Raw genomic sequence first — 16,392 nt, forward strand, 5'->3', positions numbered from 1 at the left:
TATTTCTTCCCCAAATTTTCCTATTCTCCCACGAGAGAAACACATAGGGAAAAATCATGTTATTTTCAAGCCAGAGATTGTGGGGGTGGGGGGAGGAAGAAATGGAGGAGGATGAGAGAAAAGAAAGGAAGGAAGGAAACAAGAAAATTAGGAGATGCCAATTGAGAAAGGGTTTTCATCCTGACATACTTTAGCTCCAGTAGTAATGCATTTGAAACAAAACCAGAATGAAAATGTAATGAATAAAATCACATAGTAATTAAAGGGGGGTAATAGAGAAAGTCTTTTTGTAATGATCTTATTAGAAAGGTATCTTTCTTGTAAGTCATTTCCAAGCCTTTTGGAAGAATGTAGCTGTTTTAGTATTAAGAGCAAATCGGCAAGGGAAGGGGATAATTCCGTCTCTGAATTCTTATGTGCAGCTTATTAAGCTATCTGAATGGTTTTCATTTAGACATGTTAATGTATTCTAGGCATTCCAATATTGCAAACTGGGGAACTCAGTTTAAAATAGGCTTCCAGTGACACAGATTTAATCATTACATAGTAAATACATGAATTGTAACATCACAATGGACACCATAAATATGTACAATTATTATGTATCCATCTATCATAAAAATGAAACAAAAAAGTAAGGAAGGAAGAAACAAGAGCAGCTGAGATTATTCTTAATACAGAAAGGAAAGAGTGAAAAATACTTAGAACTCCTTAAACAAGTGTTTATTTGCTTCAGTGAGGACTGAGGATGTAGCTCAGCAGTAGCATGTGCATGGACTGGGTTTGATCCCCAGCACTGTGGGGGATAGGGAAGGAGGAGAAACTACTGTACAAGTTGTATTGTTTTCTTATGGCCTTACTGCAAGGTGCAATTGGTGAACTTTGTATTCAGTGCTTGCTTTGAGGGTTAGGTATCTATTGATACTTCAGCTTTTGATTATCCACGTTGAAATTCTGTGGTCAGCATTGGCTTGTTTGTTCATCTGATGCAAAAGGTATTTTCTTCCTTTTAGCTTGTATTTTTCAAGATGTAATTCTGGGGCATTGGAAGTGGCAATGCTTTCAGATGATGAGGGGTCCTGCAGTGAGTAAAGGGATAAATTGACAGGAGAGCTGAGGGGAGGTTATTAGAAAACCCTTTGTTCCCTTAAATTTGCATACACAGCATACATTTAGAAAAACACTCTCAAAGAAACTTATAGAGCAAATGTAAGCAACATGTAAACAGAGTTCTCATATACTTACTTATCATTATAACTAATAGCCCTACTTTTGCAAACAGAAAGTGAATGCATTTTGGAGGACTAGTAGAATAGGTTATGAAAAGCCCAGTCTTTCTTTTTAGTGACCTGGGTTGGCCTCCTTTTACATGAGTGCTAACATCATTACTGATGTCAGAGACATAGAATTAAGATGTCCAAATCCTTTCACTATGACCTTTTAGAAATTGAATTATAAGTAATATAACAAAATGCTCAATAAATGGCTAAATCCATTGTCAGATAGGACAGAGTTTCTCAAAAGTGTGATGGCAGACTTGCTTTACCTGGGGACTTGCTAGAAATGCAGATTCTCAGGCCCTACCCTGTAACTACTGAATCGAACATTCTGGGAGTAGCCCTGAGCATCCGTGTTTCAAGAAAACCTCCTAGTGATTTTGATGAACATTAACATTTGAGAACCACGGGCTTAGAGGAAACTATAACAATTTAGAAGAATGTCAATTAAAAATGATCTTTCAAAGTTTCAGAAGTTTAGTACTTTATGTTATTTCCTGAATGCTTTTTCCTTTCTTGCTGCTTGTTCAAAATGGCTTTTTTCTTGGGTTGTATGTTTATACACAGATCTGGTGGAAGAAAACTTGTATCTGTTCTGGAGGACTTAGGTATCTTTGGGAAGCCTATATATTTCTCCTTACATGAGTATCCTAATGCTTATTAGCTTAGAGGAGGCTCTCAGATGTACATTTCTCAAAATTCTTTGGCCACAGAACCTTATTTTTGTGGATCATATAGAAATGTCTCATAGAGGATGTTTTTATTTGTTTGTTTTTTAGTACTGGGAATTGAACCCAGTGGTGCTTAATCTCTAAACCACACCAAAGTATTTTCTATTTTTTTTATTTATTTCTATTTTTTATTCTGAGACAGGTTCTCACTAAATTGCTTAGGGCCTCGCTAAGTTGCTGAGGCTGGTCTCAAACTTGCGATCCTCTTGACTTAGACTCCTAAGCTGCTGGGATTACAGGCAGGTGCCATTACCTGGCCATTACATGCAATATTACATGACAGATGACTGATTGGGTAAGAATTGTGTTGGTGTCCAAATATGTGAAACCCAAAAGTAAAAATTTAGTTATTATTTGAAAATATTAATGACATTTTTGTGCCACAAAAGCTCTATTGAAAGTATTGTCAGCTGCTACAAGTAGCCCTACAAAATTCTATATGCAGCAAATATGAAGATAAAAAGATTGTGCATATTATGTATACATACATATACATATAATATTAAACATGTTTCACATTTACATAGCTCAATGTCGGCATCTAAGACATTGGCCTATCAAGATGCAAAATAGAAAAAAATTTAAAAATGAATTAAAATAGTTTTATAATAAAATTTAATTGTATTATTTCACCAATTTATATAAGTAATATTTTAAATACCTTTGCTACAATTAATCAATAGTATTTTAAACACCATTAGCATTTTCTATTAAGTCTATTGTTTGTTTTATCCTCACAGGAAAAACTGACTTGCCTGATTTTTAATCATTTTAATATATGTCATAAATAAAATATAGCAGTAATCATGGAAAAATTAGGATTAAAAACAGAGTCAACCAAAGACGGTGATATATTCTATGCTTTTCATATAAAAGAAATGATACTGAACATTTTACTCATTGTGATGCTAAAGTGAATTTTTGTTATAGTGGATCTTTGTGTGTGTGTGTGTGTGTGTGTGTGTGTGTAAGTGATGTGTGTGTCTGTGTGTGTGTGTGCACTCACACACATGCACTAGAGATAGAACCCAGAACTTCCAGCATATGAGGCAAGTGCTCTATCACTGAGCTACATCCCTAGCCCTAGTTATGCTAAATCTTAAAGTAAGAAGCTTACAATGGTTAAAAAAAAATGTCTCTTGATTAGATAAACTAGTCTCCTAAGTTGGTACTGGTTTATTACCAGTTGAAAAGAAAAAGGAGTAATAATTCTTTTCTCTTAGTTTACTTGCAAGAATGAGATTAAAATCTGGATCTGCTTTTCTAACCTCTGCCCTTTCACCTACAATACCACTAAGCTATGGGGGCAGAAAGTGCTTAACAGTAATATCCAGTTCTAATAATAAGAGATATGTCCTTGTTTTTTAACACTATATATATATAAATTTCCTCCCTGGGCATGTGATAACCTATATTATTCATCTAATAAGTAACTATGCATGTAATATTACCATCTGTAGGAGAGAAAAATGATACAAATACCTATAATTTGTCAGACTGTTTATGGTTAATTCTCAGTAAGTATTTTAGTTTTAAGGTAAAGAAGTAATGAAGAAAAATACATAATATTTTTTACATCTGGTACTATTTTATTTCCAAAGCACACTAAATTTTACTCTGCTCCTGTATTCTTTCAAACTACCTATAAAATATGTAGAGGCAGGAATTATTCTTAGAGAAGTTAATTAACAGAATTGGAAAATAATTTACCCATGATCTAAAAGTAATTAGAATCCAGAGTTCTTGAATCCAGGTTAAGAATTCTTTCTAATAAAATAGTGCATTCATTTTAATGTTTATTCCTTCTTTGTCCTAGGAATAAATATTCTAGAAGTCAGAGTATAAAGAGTCTGGGGCCTGGTTACAAAGGTTCATATAAGAATGGATTTATTTTTGTAGTTTTCCCTATCATATTATCTTAAAATTATAAGTACAATTTTGCATTCTGCACTCTCTGTTATTTAATCATTTATGTTAAGAGGTAGGTTCCCTAATGTCATCAGCAAATGATTATAACTCTTTGTGTTTTAAAAGCAGTGGAAAAACCTAATTGATAAATTCGAGATTAGAATTTATATGTTTACATTATTGACATATTTACATGACGTAGCCACATATTCATTTGTAGTTGAAAACCATCAGTTTTGTGACTAATGTTTACTTAACCAACATGAAATTGGCAACAATATAGCTGAGCTCAGTGATGCATGCTTTTAATCCCAGCCACTCAGGAGGCTGAGGCAGGAAGATCACAAGTTCAAGGCCAACTTCAGCAACTTCGTGAGACTTTGTCTCAAAATTTAAAAAGGAAAGAAGGAAAGGAAGAAGTGGGCTGGGAATGTAGCTCAGTGGCAAAAACATCCCTGGGTTCAATACTAAAAAAAAAAAAAAAAAGGAAAAAAGAAAATAGGAATGGAAAGAAATTGACAATATACAAAAGAAAACAAATAAATGTAACTCTTGCTTATCAGCTACATTTGAAGCACTGAAGAAATCAAACCCTAGTTCCCAGGCCCACAGATCATCACCTCCACTTTATACTCTCTCAAAGTATTTCTACTTTATGGCCATTTAAATCAGATCCCCACTGAAACTGACAGGGGGTAGGGCAGTCTTTTGTGAGGTGGACAGTGTACTCTATGTGAGTTCTTATTTGCCTGTGTTCTTAGAGGAATGAAATGCTTCAGGACACTTTGTACTTTTGGTGACAAGGTTGATTGTTGTCATTATTTGGAGGCATTGTCCACTTTGTGATAGTGTTAAACCTACAGTACTCAAACAATTGCGGTCTGAGTAAACCTGTTTCTGAAAGGCGCTAGTGTGTTTTGAAGAGGTTCTTCTCTTAGTAAAGATCAAAAAGTGCACAGAGCAACTCTTTCAAACCCCACTTCTTTCTCCAGTGGGTTCTCAATCTCCAAAGGGTGTTCCTGGACTCTTCCTTTTGTCAGGTCATGGCAGTTTTCCTTAAGCTCTCATGACACAATTTCTCATAATTTGACACTGTTTCTCCCAAACTAACTGGTAAAATTCTGTTCTGCAGACACTAATGAGCTATTGTCGGGGTATCTTTTTTTATTATAAATTGTTTTCTTCCTCCCCCCATGTGGTTTGATCTCAAATGTACCCCAAAATTTCATATGTTAAAGGCTTAGTTCCCAAATGATGGCCCTATTGGGAGGTAGTGGGAATTTCAAGATGGCAGGATGGGGTCTAGTTGGAGAAAGTAGTTCACTAGATACATGCCTTTGAAGGGGATATTGGGACCCTGGCCACATACCCTCTCCCTCTATCCCTCTCTCTGCTTCCTGGCCAGCAAGAGGTGAGCAGCTTTGCTTTGCCATGATGCCCTTTGCTGTGATGTTCTTCTTTTCTGCAAGCCCCAAAGCAGTTGGGCCAAGTAACTATGGACTGAAACCTCTGAAACCATGAGCCAAAATAAATCTTTCCTCTTTATACATTGTTTATCTCAGGTCTTTGGTCATAGCAACACAAAACTGACTGACACAGCTAAGAGAAGATATGTTTATAGTAGTTGTTCTGCTCCAGAACTGACTTGTTTTAACTTTTGATTACATGGTCTATTCGTTTTCAAATCCCCTGAGACCCCAGATACCTAGCAAAATATCCTACTTGCCATGTTTGTCTGTTAAATTGTTTCTGGACATATCAAACAGCCAGTTGATTGCAATCTTTGTTATAATCTGTTGTAGTCATCTCTTTCACTGCTGTGACTAAAAGAGCTGACCAAAACAATTTTAGGAGGAAAAGTTTATTTAGGGGCCTATGGTTTCAGAGGTCTCAATCCACAGATAGCAGGTACCATTCCTCAGGGCTCAAGGTGAGGCAGAACATCATGGCAGAAGAGTGGCAGAGGGAAGCTGTTCACATGGTGATCAGGAAGGAGAGAGAGAGAGAGAGAGAGAGAGAGAGAGAGAGAGAGAGAGAGAGAGAGAGAGAGAGAGAGAGACTGACTCCATCCACGAGATACAAATATAAACCCCAAAGCCATGTCCCCAATGACCCACACCCGACCTGCCTTCAGTTCCCATTCAAATAATCCCATCAGGTGATTAATTCACTGATTTTTTTTAAGGCTCTCACAACTGGATCATTTCCCCTCTGAGCCATCTCACATTGTCTCACACATGAGCATTTGGGGACACCTCACATTCAAGCCGTAAAATAATCTTAGAAGGAAAAACGTGACTCAGACAGTAGAAATATTTGAACCAGTTCCTCAGTTTAGCTCTATCAAAATATTACAAAGCAGGGTTGGAGTTTTGTTTCAGTGGTAGCACACTTGCCTAGCATGTGTGAGGCACTGGCTTCAATTCTCAGCACTGCATATAAATAAATGAATAAAATAAAGGTCCATAAACAACAAACACACACACACATGTGTTTGTGTGTGTGTGTATATATATATATTTTTAAAATATTACAAAGCAATAAAGTTCTGGTCTTAAAAATGTGAACTCAGGATCCAGAATTCCTAGGTTGAAATCCCAGCTCTATTACTTTTTAGTTCTGCCATTTTGGGCCTTTCCTAAATTGTGAAGAATAAATGACATAATGCATATTACAAAACTTTTCCCAGTGCCAGGCACCTGGTAAATACACAATGAGGTAAGATACTAATGTACAGGTTGAAATGGTGTTGAAGAAAATGCAAACCAGAACACAGTATTCTAATTATCTCTCAAATGAATTTTGTTATGATGAGTGCTTTTATGATATTAATGGAAAACATAATTTTACAGGGATATCAACATGATCTCTAAATGTGTGTTAACAATTGTCCCATGACAAGGGATATGAACTAAAACTACATATACAATTATTCTACAGCACTCATAAATACTCTGCATTAGTTCAAGTCTGAGGGGTCATTTGACCTTATATGCTAGCGTCTAGTATATAAAGGCAATGAAACATGAAACCATCTAAAGCCAAATAAATGCTCTGGTTACCTTCAGTAGAAAAATAAGTGTAAAAGATTGACATGCTGATATTTTACACTGCCTAGTTTATTTTACTGCAGCTACTTTATCAAATCTTTTCTATCTTGGAATTTGATTTACCTTATATAAGAGGCATAAACAGACTCATTTTTTTTTCAGAAAGACATATTTTCTAATTTTATCCTGATTTTCAGGAATGGGACAATGGAGCTTGTGTAGATTTGTTTTGTTTTATTTTTCTCACCAAACCAAGGATTCCACTCATTAAAAGGCACTGATTAGATGATCATCATGGCCCAAATGACCCTAGAAACCTTTTTGTACTTAAAGGATGCACATTTTGAAAGAATGCCACATTTTTCCAGTGTTCTTATCTTCTAATAAGTCTTGTTCCTACTGTTTAAACTGATTTAGGGTGTACAATTGATAGATTTTAAAGCTAATTAATGAACTCTATCTGGTCTTTGCTTTATTTTGTCCTTCTCTTGGATTTAGAGATAAGCATTCTTTGAAAGTGGTCATATTTCAAATTCTTCTTTGTAAGGGCAGAGAATTAATGGTTGAGGGATTGATTTATTTTAAAACACAAAACCCTCCCCTAATCACTTTAGTTAAAATAACCCAACTTCTAGTTACATTGTTTGTAGATGGCCTTGTTTAGTTTTTTGAGTACTGAGTACACTTTCATCATCATCAAATATTAACTGTTCCTCTGAAAGCTTTACCAAATTAGACTGGAAAAGAATCATTTTAAAACACATAGATTTTTTTTAAAGTAATTGCAACAGTTTCATTTAGAACTTGGTAGATTCTATTCACATCTCTGAGACACACTTTGAATGAATCTTAAAACAATTTGGTAGATACTCAGGCCAAGCAGAATAGATCTTTACTTTTAGAAAAGAAAGAATTTGCTTGTTTTCATGTCTACAAAATGAAAATGGACCATAAGTTGGTCTAATTTTCGATGCATTTAAAAAGAATCACTTAGCTAAATACACAACTCCTGGAATTTGGAACTTTCTTTGGGGGTTTGTGCAATACTCTAAACTGCCTACAGTTTTAATAACAAGTTAACACGAAGGTCTCAATAAGACTTTTTGGTGATAAATATATATTATCACTAACAAATGTAGACTTTGTACATGTCTCAAAGTATTTTAATGGCAATCCATGCCACCAAGTAAAATGTTCTGCTTGGAAACTGCATTTTTTGGTATTAGTTTGGCAGTTGGAAAGGATTATAAGGAACATGCTTATTTTAAAGTGAATATATGTGGCTCTATTAGGGGTTTGAAATATGATCTTACTCTTAGGAATTTAGCAAGACCCTGTAAACAAGCATTTTGGTATCATGCTTGCTTTTTCATTTCTTTATCTGAAAGAAGACTCATGTTTAGCACAAGAGCAACTGGTTTTCATCTTTGTGTTCCTGATTTCAAAATGCAGTGGTAAATCAATAATTGTATCTGCCCTTTACATAACCTTTGGGTGGAGGGATATGTGGCTGGCTATAGAGACATAATTATTTAATTTATTCAGCAGCACGCTGAGCCCCACAGAGATAAATTGCTTAAATCTGAACAATAATCAGTGACTTTCTCACTTGATACTCTTCTTACACCTTTGTAAGATGTTTGTCTAAATTAAATTCTTGTTTGAAACTTTCTTTTCACTTAGAGACAGGAAATTTAATTTTGCCAAGTAGAAACCCCAATGTTTAAGCTTAGTGCATAACAAAAACATGTAGGAATTGTGGGGATTGCCAAATACCTTCCCACTTCCTATGTTTTAGTACAGCTAAAACTCACTTGAGACCCTTAAGTCATGGAAAACCTAAAATAACTGGCTTGGTTTCAAGGGAAAGAAGTCATAGTATAGGAAAGACAGTTAGAGAAGTCTTGAAGTTTTTATTTCAGGAGTAGCCTGAGTGAAGCCTTTAAACAAAAGAAGAAAGACAGCGGCCATTTGGAGAGATCTGATGAAATTTACAGCTTCAGAAAGGGGTGTTGGCAGGATGGCTGTGGGATATTATTTTGTAGCAACCATAGGAAAAAATATCCACCTTGTTATTTTTTGAGAGATGAAGTATAGGCAAAAGTATCCTTTCAATGAAAGATCCAATTCTTTGGATTTCACTCTGTTTTTCAATTTAGGGAGAGAAGTCAAAATGAAAGTGAGAAGAAAACTATAAACATTACACACTTTTGATTAGGCTTCACTTTCTTTACCTGTACCTGAGGAAGGTGAGTTAGATCAGTATTTTCATAAGGGTATTCTATGGAGAGATGTCAACTGGCCTTTGATAAAAAGGTATAGGGGTAGTTTCTGTTGTTGAACAATGTTGGAAAATTCTGGGTTAATAAAGTAAACAAGTTTCTTTCCCCTAGGAGATGTGAGAACCTTTATTATGCTCTTACATATCATCAGACTAGAGCAAGACAGTACACCAATTTTTTCTACCTATTTGACCAGGAGACCTAGTTCTTGAGAATCCTCTCTGGAACTAGTGGTCTCTGTACACACTCTGATGAATAATGGATTAGAAGATTTCCAAGAGCCTTTCCAGATTTATCACTTCATGTTTCTATGATTTGTCTCTAGACATCTCAGTTTCTACAGCATTGTACAATTTCATTCATTCTGACCTTATTAATCCTGAATCTTTGATAATTCCAGTGGAAGCATCTGCTTTCTTAATGAATAAAAAATAAATTCAGGACTGTGTCTAGCAATTGATTCCTAAATGTTCATTATCACCATTTCTTGTGAAAATTGTATTCAGAATTAGGGGGCTATTATGAATTGCTATTTTTCCCAGAATATATTACTTTATTAGTTAGAATTAGCCATGCCCCTCAACTTTTCTCCCTCTCTTTTAATATGAATAATCAAGGATTGACTGAAAAAGATATCTATGCAAATAATGGTTATTCATCTGCATATTTTGAATATGTACCTGCATCGATCTCATGTGTTTATAGAAACATGATGTTAATCAATCATTTTCCTGGACTATAATGGATGAGTTTTGCTTGAAATTCAGTATTCCAGAGAGGTCTAAGAAAAAGAAAATGTTCACTTGCCCCCCTGCCACCCCCCCACACCACAAAAAAAACTTAAAAAACATAAAAGCCTCATCTTCATGTAACAATTTATATGCTTAAAAACTATTTTATCAGACTGGGGCTGTAGCTCAGTGGTAGCGTGCTTGCCTAGCATGTGGAGGCCCTGGGTTCCATCCTTAGCACTGAATAAAAATAAACAAAATAAAGCCATGCTGTCCATCTACAGCTACAATTTAAAAAAAAAAACTGTTGTATAAATTTGGAAGCAGGCTGGGGTTGCAGCTCAGTGGTAGAGCGCTTGCCTAGCATGCACAAGGCCCTGGATTCTATCTCCAGCACCACAAAAATAGAAAAAAATTAGAGGTCTGAGTCACACACCATGCCCCTCTGCGTCCTAACCTAAAGAGGGAGCTCCAGCAGGCATGAAGATCAGAAAAGATCTCTTGGACATATTTTAGTCCAGTTTTGCTTCTGTGGGTGGGAAGGTGGAGTGGTTGATAAGGTAAGTGATTGGTGTGAAGCTTTTGGTGGGAGGAGCTATGGAATTAAAAAATTGCCTTCTCCAACAGTCAACTTCCTTCGATTTCTTGCAGCTGATCAGGTAAGCTGGTGCTTTGAGTACCTTGTGCTTCACTCTGGGCAACTGATTGACTGATCAGGGATTACATGGAGGGGGCTGCCTAGGACTTTGTGGTAAAGTAGATAAAATGGGTTTGGGAGAATTTGAGTTTATTTAGCTCAACTCACCAGGGAGAGGACTGCAGAGAAAAATATTGTATGGGGCATACTTATACTTAAAAGAATATTCAGTGTTCATCTGTAATTCAGTTTTAATTGGGAGCCCTTTGTTTTTTATTTGATAAATCTGACATCCCCAGATAGGATTCTAAGCAGGAGCCCTGGCCGGGAAGAAAGGGTACAAGCAGCTGGTGTCCTTTTTGTCCTGGTTTGTAAACTGCTTTGGTAGATGTTGGATGGGCTGTCTAGAAAAAGGGAGTGAGAGAACCATTAGGACAGGAGATTTGACTTATGGGCCAGAAACAACGCTTTGTTGTTTTATAATGAAGTGTATGGGGTAAGTAGCTTTCTGGTTGTGTGATTTTATGTGTGTTTTCTTTCTTAGAGTAACAAATTGAATGCCATTACTTTGCTTTCATTTTTTTTTTCTGTATTTCACGACATTTTATGTTAGTTGCCATCAGCTGCTCTAAAGACTGCTTCTATGGATACTTACCATAAGGAATGCCTTCTGGATTTTGGTAGCTAGGTGCCAATGTGCTTTGTTGTCTTTGGGGTTTTACTTTTATTCTGGCTGGCTGTTTTGTAAACAGAATGATGCATTCTCGATGAGTTTGTTATTCACCAAACATCTGGTTAATATTTTTCTAAAGCAATTGAAGGTATTAGATTAGAGCAGGGGTAAAAAGTGTGTTTGGGAGAGGGAGGGGAGCCAGAAGAAGATTCAGGGTGTTGGTGAGGCAGGCTTCCTTTCCCTGTAAACAGCAACCAAGATTTTTAGTGATATCTGCTCTCCAAAAAATTTCAAAGAAAAATCTCAAGCTCACAGTTATTTGAAAATAAATGTTTAATGTGACTGAAGTAGAATGGAGGTGGAACATTTTTCTTGTAAGTCAGTATATGCAGTAGAGATCCACAAGAAGGCTCCACCTGCTGTTATTTTCCTAAAGCCATGTATTCCACCTTTGTCTAAGTAGCTTCAGGGAATTTGACCTACAGCTTGTTCTGAGAAATTCTGGGTGGAGGTGGGGCAGTTAGAGAAACAGCTTGTTGTAAACTGACCCTAGAAATTCAGGGCTCCCCTTGGGCAGTCTCGGGTGGTGATTCGATATGGATCAGCTACTGGTTTTTGTATACAGCCTATGGGACCCTATATCCTGGGAGCCCTTGGGGCCAGAGACCCCTGAAATTAGACTAGGGCTTGTGTCTGTGTGCCTCATGGATTCATGTCACTTCTGGTTCAGCTATACTAAACTACCAGGCTTGTTCAGCCACAATGATCTCATATTCCTCAGGACTTCTAGTTATAACAACAATAATGAAAAAAATTAGCTATTTTCTAGACCTAAATAGGATAGCGGTTCATTTGGAGGAGACAACCAGGAATAGCTTCAATCATGTGTTGAAGGGAGAAGAAAGACTTTATGAAAGGAAATAGTAAGAGAAACGATTAGGCTTCCAAATGGTAGGTAGGCCTTATGAAATTATTCTCACAAAGTCCAAAGACTCATATGGTGGGGCTGCTATTCACCAGGCACAGACACATCCCTGGAGATTCAAAAGATGAGGAAGGTACAGTTCCACCTTTAGATGGCCTCAAACTTTAATAGGGGAGATAGGCATGCAAACAATTTATCGATGTATTCAGTGATAAGTACGAGGTAATCTGAGTACAGGTACAGTTGGAGGCGCAAAGGAGGGAGCGATAAGGGATGTGGGGGTAGGGAGATAGCTTCAGGAAAATCTTTGTAGGGGAAGAATCCTTTGAACTGAGAGTCTATGTTGGATAATGAGATCCTGGAAACTTGTCTTTTATGGCTTGCTGAGCTGCTTGTGAGTTAGGACAAGTCACCTCACCCTTTTGACCTTGACTTTCTCAGTCATATGGTGCACAAGACATTCCTCAAAATCCGGTTGAGCCCTAAAATGTTTCAATTTTGAGAATCAAATAATCTTAGCAGACTACTTCTGAACAACAGTGTAATTGTTGAGGCTGACCCTCCCTTCATCTTTTGGAGGTCACAATTGAAAAGCTTTCTTGAGGACAACTAGGTAAGAAGATTCTCTCATTTCCTCCCAGGTTCTTTTTTTAACTAATTAATTAATAAAGTTGTTCTAATTTGTTATACATGACAGCAGAATGCATTTTGATTCATAGTACACAAATGGAGCACAATTTTTCATGTCTCTGGTTGTACACAAAGTAGAGTCACACCATTTGTGTCTTCATACATGTACCTAGGGTAATGATGTCCATCTCATTCCTCCCAGGTTCTTGCCTATTCAAATTGGATAGCTCATTTGCATGAAAGTCATTGTTCTATATATGTGTATATGAATTATGTCAAGAAAACAGGGTTCCACCAGCATGAGGAAGGGGACTACAGTGCTGACTGAAATAGGGGGCACTTGGCTGGCCCATTTCATGGGGGTCTATGTTCAACCTCACGAGTTTTGCCTTCAGTATACTCAGGAAATGATTTAGTAAGACTTTTTTCACCAGATTTCTTATATCTCAAATTTAAAGAAAAAGTTGTATGCAAAAGTTTAAGGGTACTGTGCACAACATCAATACTTATGTATGATATACTATTTGGAGGAGAAAATGGTGTAGATTGTTTCCATTTTTATAAATACAGAATTCTTGTTTTAAAGTATTTTTAGTTGTAGATGGACACAATACCTTTATTTTATTTATTTATTTATTTATTTTTATGTGGTGCTGATGATCAAACCCAGTGCCTCACATGTGCAAGGCAAGTGCTCTACCCCTGAGCCACAACACCAGACCAAGACAGAATTCTAAGAGAAAGAAAATGGAAAATTTGCCATTTCTATGCTGATATCTGGCTAATGCCCAATGTATGCCAATGTTGACTCACTTTTAGCTCTTTCAGGTTTTTCCTAGACTTTAATAGGTCTGTGATTGTTGCAGGAACCAGGCAACATAGTACCTATGATTTCTAATGCTCAAATTCCTATTACTTACTCTGAAAAGCCATGTATATATACATAAGTATGTTACACTGGGGCAACATTATCAATAGGATATTTCATTTAACACATGATGGTTAAAATGCAGTAACAATATTTTCTTCATAGTCTAAATCATCTGACGGGTCTATTTATTTAGCATTTAAGTTTTAACTCTTGGTAGTAGGGAAGATTGGTGAGATTATGTCTTTGAAAAGATAATCCAGTTATAATTATATTTGAGAGAGGGCATTTGGGGTTTTTTCCCCTATAACTTCAAATGTATTTGAAGAAGCAAGTCACTCTGCCAACAGCTGTTTTTGTTAAGATACTGTGACTGACAAAGGGTAGTTTTCAGCTTCCTAGGGTCCTTTTCTTATTTTGATGGATGGTAGAGCTTTCTCATGAACATAAAAAAAAGTACTTTTCACAGGCTTTTTCTACCACCAAGTGCATGGGAAGTCTTGTTATCTGACAGAATCTGACTCTCATAACTCTCAAGACTTAGGTGGGATTTGAATCACTACAATGCTATTTTTCTCCCTCAGTCAGAGGCTTTGTATTCATTTGTGAAAAGCCTGAAGGTTGGAAAAAGGCAGTAGATTGAATTTGGGAGGTTTTATAAATGCTCTGCAACTTTTTCCTCTGTCTCTTATCAACTATTCCATGCAGATGTAGTTCAGAAATGTCATTGACCATTCCTCCCTCCTGCTGTTTTTTTGGCTGCATTTTCTAAGACAGTAGGTGGGAAAAGGGAACTGGAAGATTCATAGGTATAGGAGCACTTACTTCAGCAGCGAACTACTTTCCTATTGAATCACTGTGGTATTTTCTTAACTCAATAACATAATGAAAGACCAGAAGAGAATGACATGTTTTGAATGTCAAAAGGAAATGGAAAAGGAGAGAAATTGAGGTGAGAATAAATGAACTTTCACACTCATCTCTTACATTTCTTTAACTTTGTATGTATAGAAGGGAAGGAGAGAGATTGTGTGTGTGTGTGTGTGTGTGTGTGTGTGAGAGAGAGAGAGAGAGAGAGAGAGAGAGAGAGAGAGAGAGAGAGAGAGAGAGAGAGAGAGAGACTGGTTTAATATATCTTGACTAGCCTTAGCTGCTGTTTTTAGGATATAGGCACCTCTATGAAAGGTGGCAATTGTGACAGGTATAATATTTCTGAGTCTTTGATAAATTACATAATCTAATACTTTCCACTAATACATGGCCTTTCTGACCTTTTGTGTCTAGATTGGAAGAAAGAAGGCTTAGGACACCATCGACTTAGCTAGGGAAATGTGAGAAGAGATTTTTTTTAAGATTCAAGATAGTTTCTGGGCTATTATAGATTTACTGTGGTGGGATATCTTGTGGCCCACTTAGAGTGCTTAGTTAGCTCAGAAAAATCATTGGAACTTTCTATTCATAGGTTTTTCCAAAATACAAGTATAATGTGTGATTACATACTCTGTTGGGACAATCCCTGCCCCTTCCACACTTCATCTCATCCATACTTAATCTACCACAGTCTTTATCCCCTGCAATGATGAAAAGAAAGTGTTACCAAATATCAAAAGCAAAGCTTGTTCCCCACAAAATGCTATCTAGAGGAGGTTGATTATCACCAAGTGTTCTGCACATAGATACATTATCCTGAGTTCTAAAGACATTTTGAAAAACATGAGAGGCTTGGTTTTCTTTTGTAACGTATTCCACAGATAACCTAGATATTAAATTACTTGTTCTCCTCATCTATTGTTTCGAAAGAAAATGCAGATTTTTTTTATTTTATAAGCTTTCTTTAACATAAACAGCAGTCTCTGGTAAAATGGTATTGCTATGCATTTGCATTGTTATAGAATTAAATTATGAATTCTGTCATTCAAAAAAGAATGCTTTATAAATCAAGTAAAATCTCATAACTAAGATGAATATGTTTTTTAAAAATCTCTTGCTGCCTCATATTCCAGACTTTAGTTTTATAGCCCAACTTGATGTAATTTTTAAGGCATGATTATCCTTTTTTTCCTATTTGTTTACCATTTTCGCTTTGTAAAAATGTTATAAGTGAAAACTAAAGTTGTTATATGTAAGGAACAATGATATAAAAGCACAAAGGCATGTTCAATTTTTTATCTCTGGGTTGGCAGAAAATGTGCCAAATATTCTATACTCCCTCCCTTTCTTCTTCTCTGATTGCATTCATTCCAAATGGTATTAAAACTTTCTAAGTTCTCACCACAAATAATGAAATCCCAATTATTCTTTTTTTCTTTTTTTTAAAAAAAGCTAATGTATTATTTGGAATTTGTGAGTAACAAAGATGATCTTGGGCTGGATTTGTGGCTCAGTGGTAGAGCACTTGCCTAGCACACATGAGGCACTGGGTTCAACACCACATTAAAAAAAAAAAACTAAAAGACAGTCTTTATATACGTGTGTGTGTGTGTGTGTTGCAGAAGAGTTAGAAATTGTATTGTGTGACCATATGTACTAATTGTGTTAACAAGCACTAGGTGGCTTCGTAATCCTAAGGCGATCCTGCTCAGCAGCTGCCTGATTTCTTTTCTCACTGCTGCTATGTGAGTGCCCCAAAGCCTAGGGATTGGTGCAATGGCCCTGAATGTGCGTAAGCAGCAAGATGAAA

General features: G+C 36.3%; 1 protein-coding gene across 11 annotated transcripts in view; it reads left to right on the forward strand.

Annotated features, from left to right (window-relative positions):
* The window catches only part of Mbnl3 (muscleblind like splicing regulator 3), a 114,652-nt gene that overhangs the window by 57,677 nt on the left and 40,583 nt on the right, over positions 1-16,392 (forward strand). Inside the window, exon 1 of one of the 11 annotated variants that reach the window (XM_078034267.1) lies at positions 10,592-10,638. The exons of the other annotated variants lie outside the window; for them this stretch is intronic. The gene's annotated coding sequence lies outside the window, so the exon portion shown is untranslated. Of the gene's footprint in view, positions 1-10,591; positions 10,639-16,392 lie in introns of those variants that run through there. 11 annotated transcript variants of the gene reach the window in all.

Source organism: Ictidomys tridecemlineatus, chromosome X (assembly GCF_052094955.1).
Source record: "Ictidomys tridecemlineatus isolate mIctTri1 chromosome X, mIctTri1.hap1, whole genome shotgun sequence".
Taxonomy (NCBI): Eukaryota; Metazoa; Chordata; class Mammalia; order Rodentia; family Sciuridae; genus Ictidomys; species Ictidomys tridecemlineatus.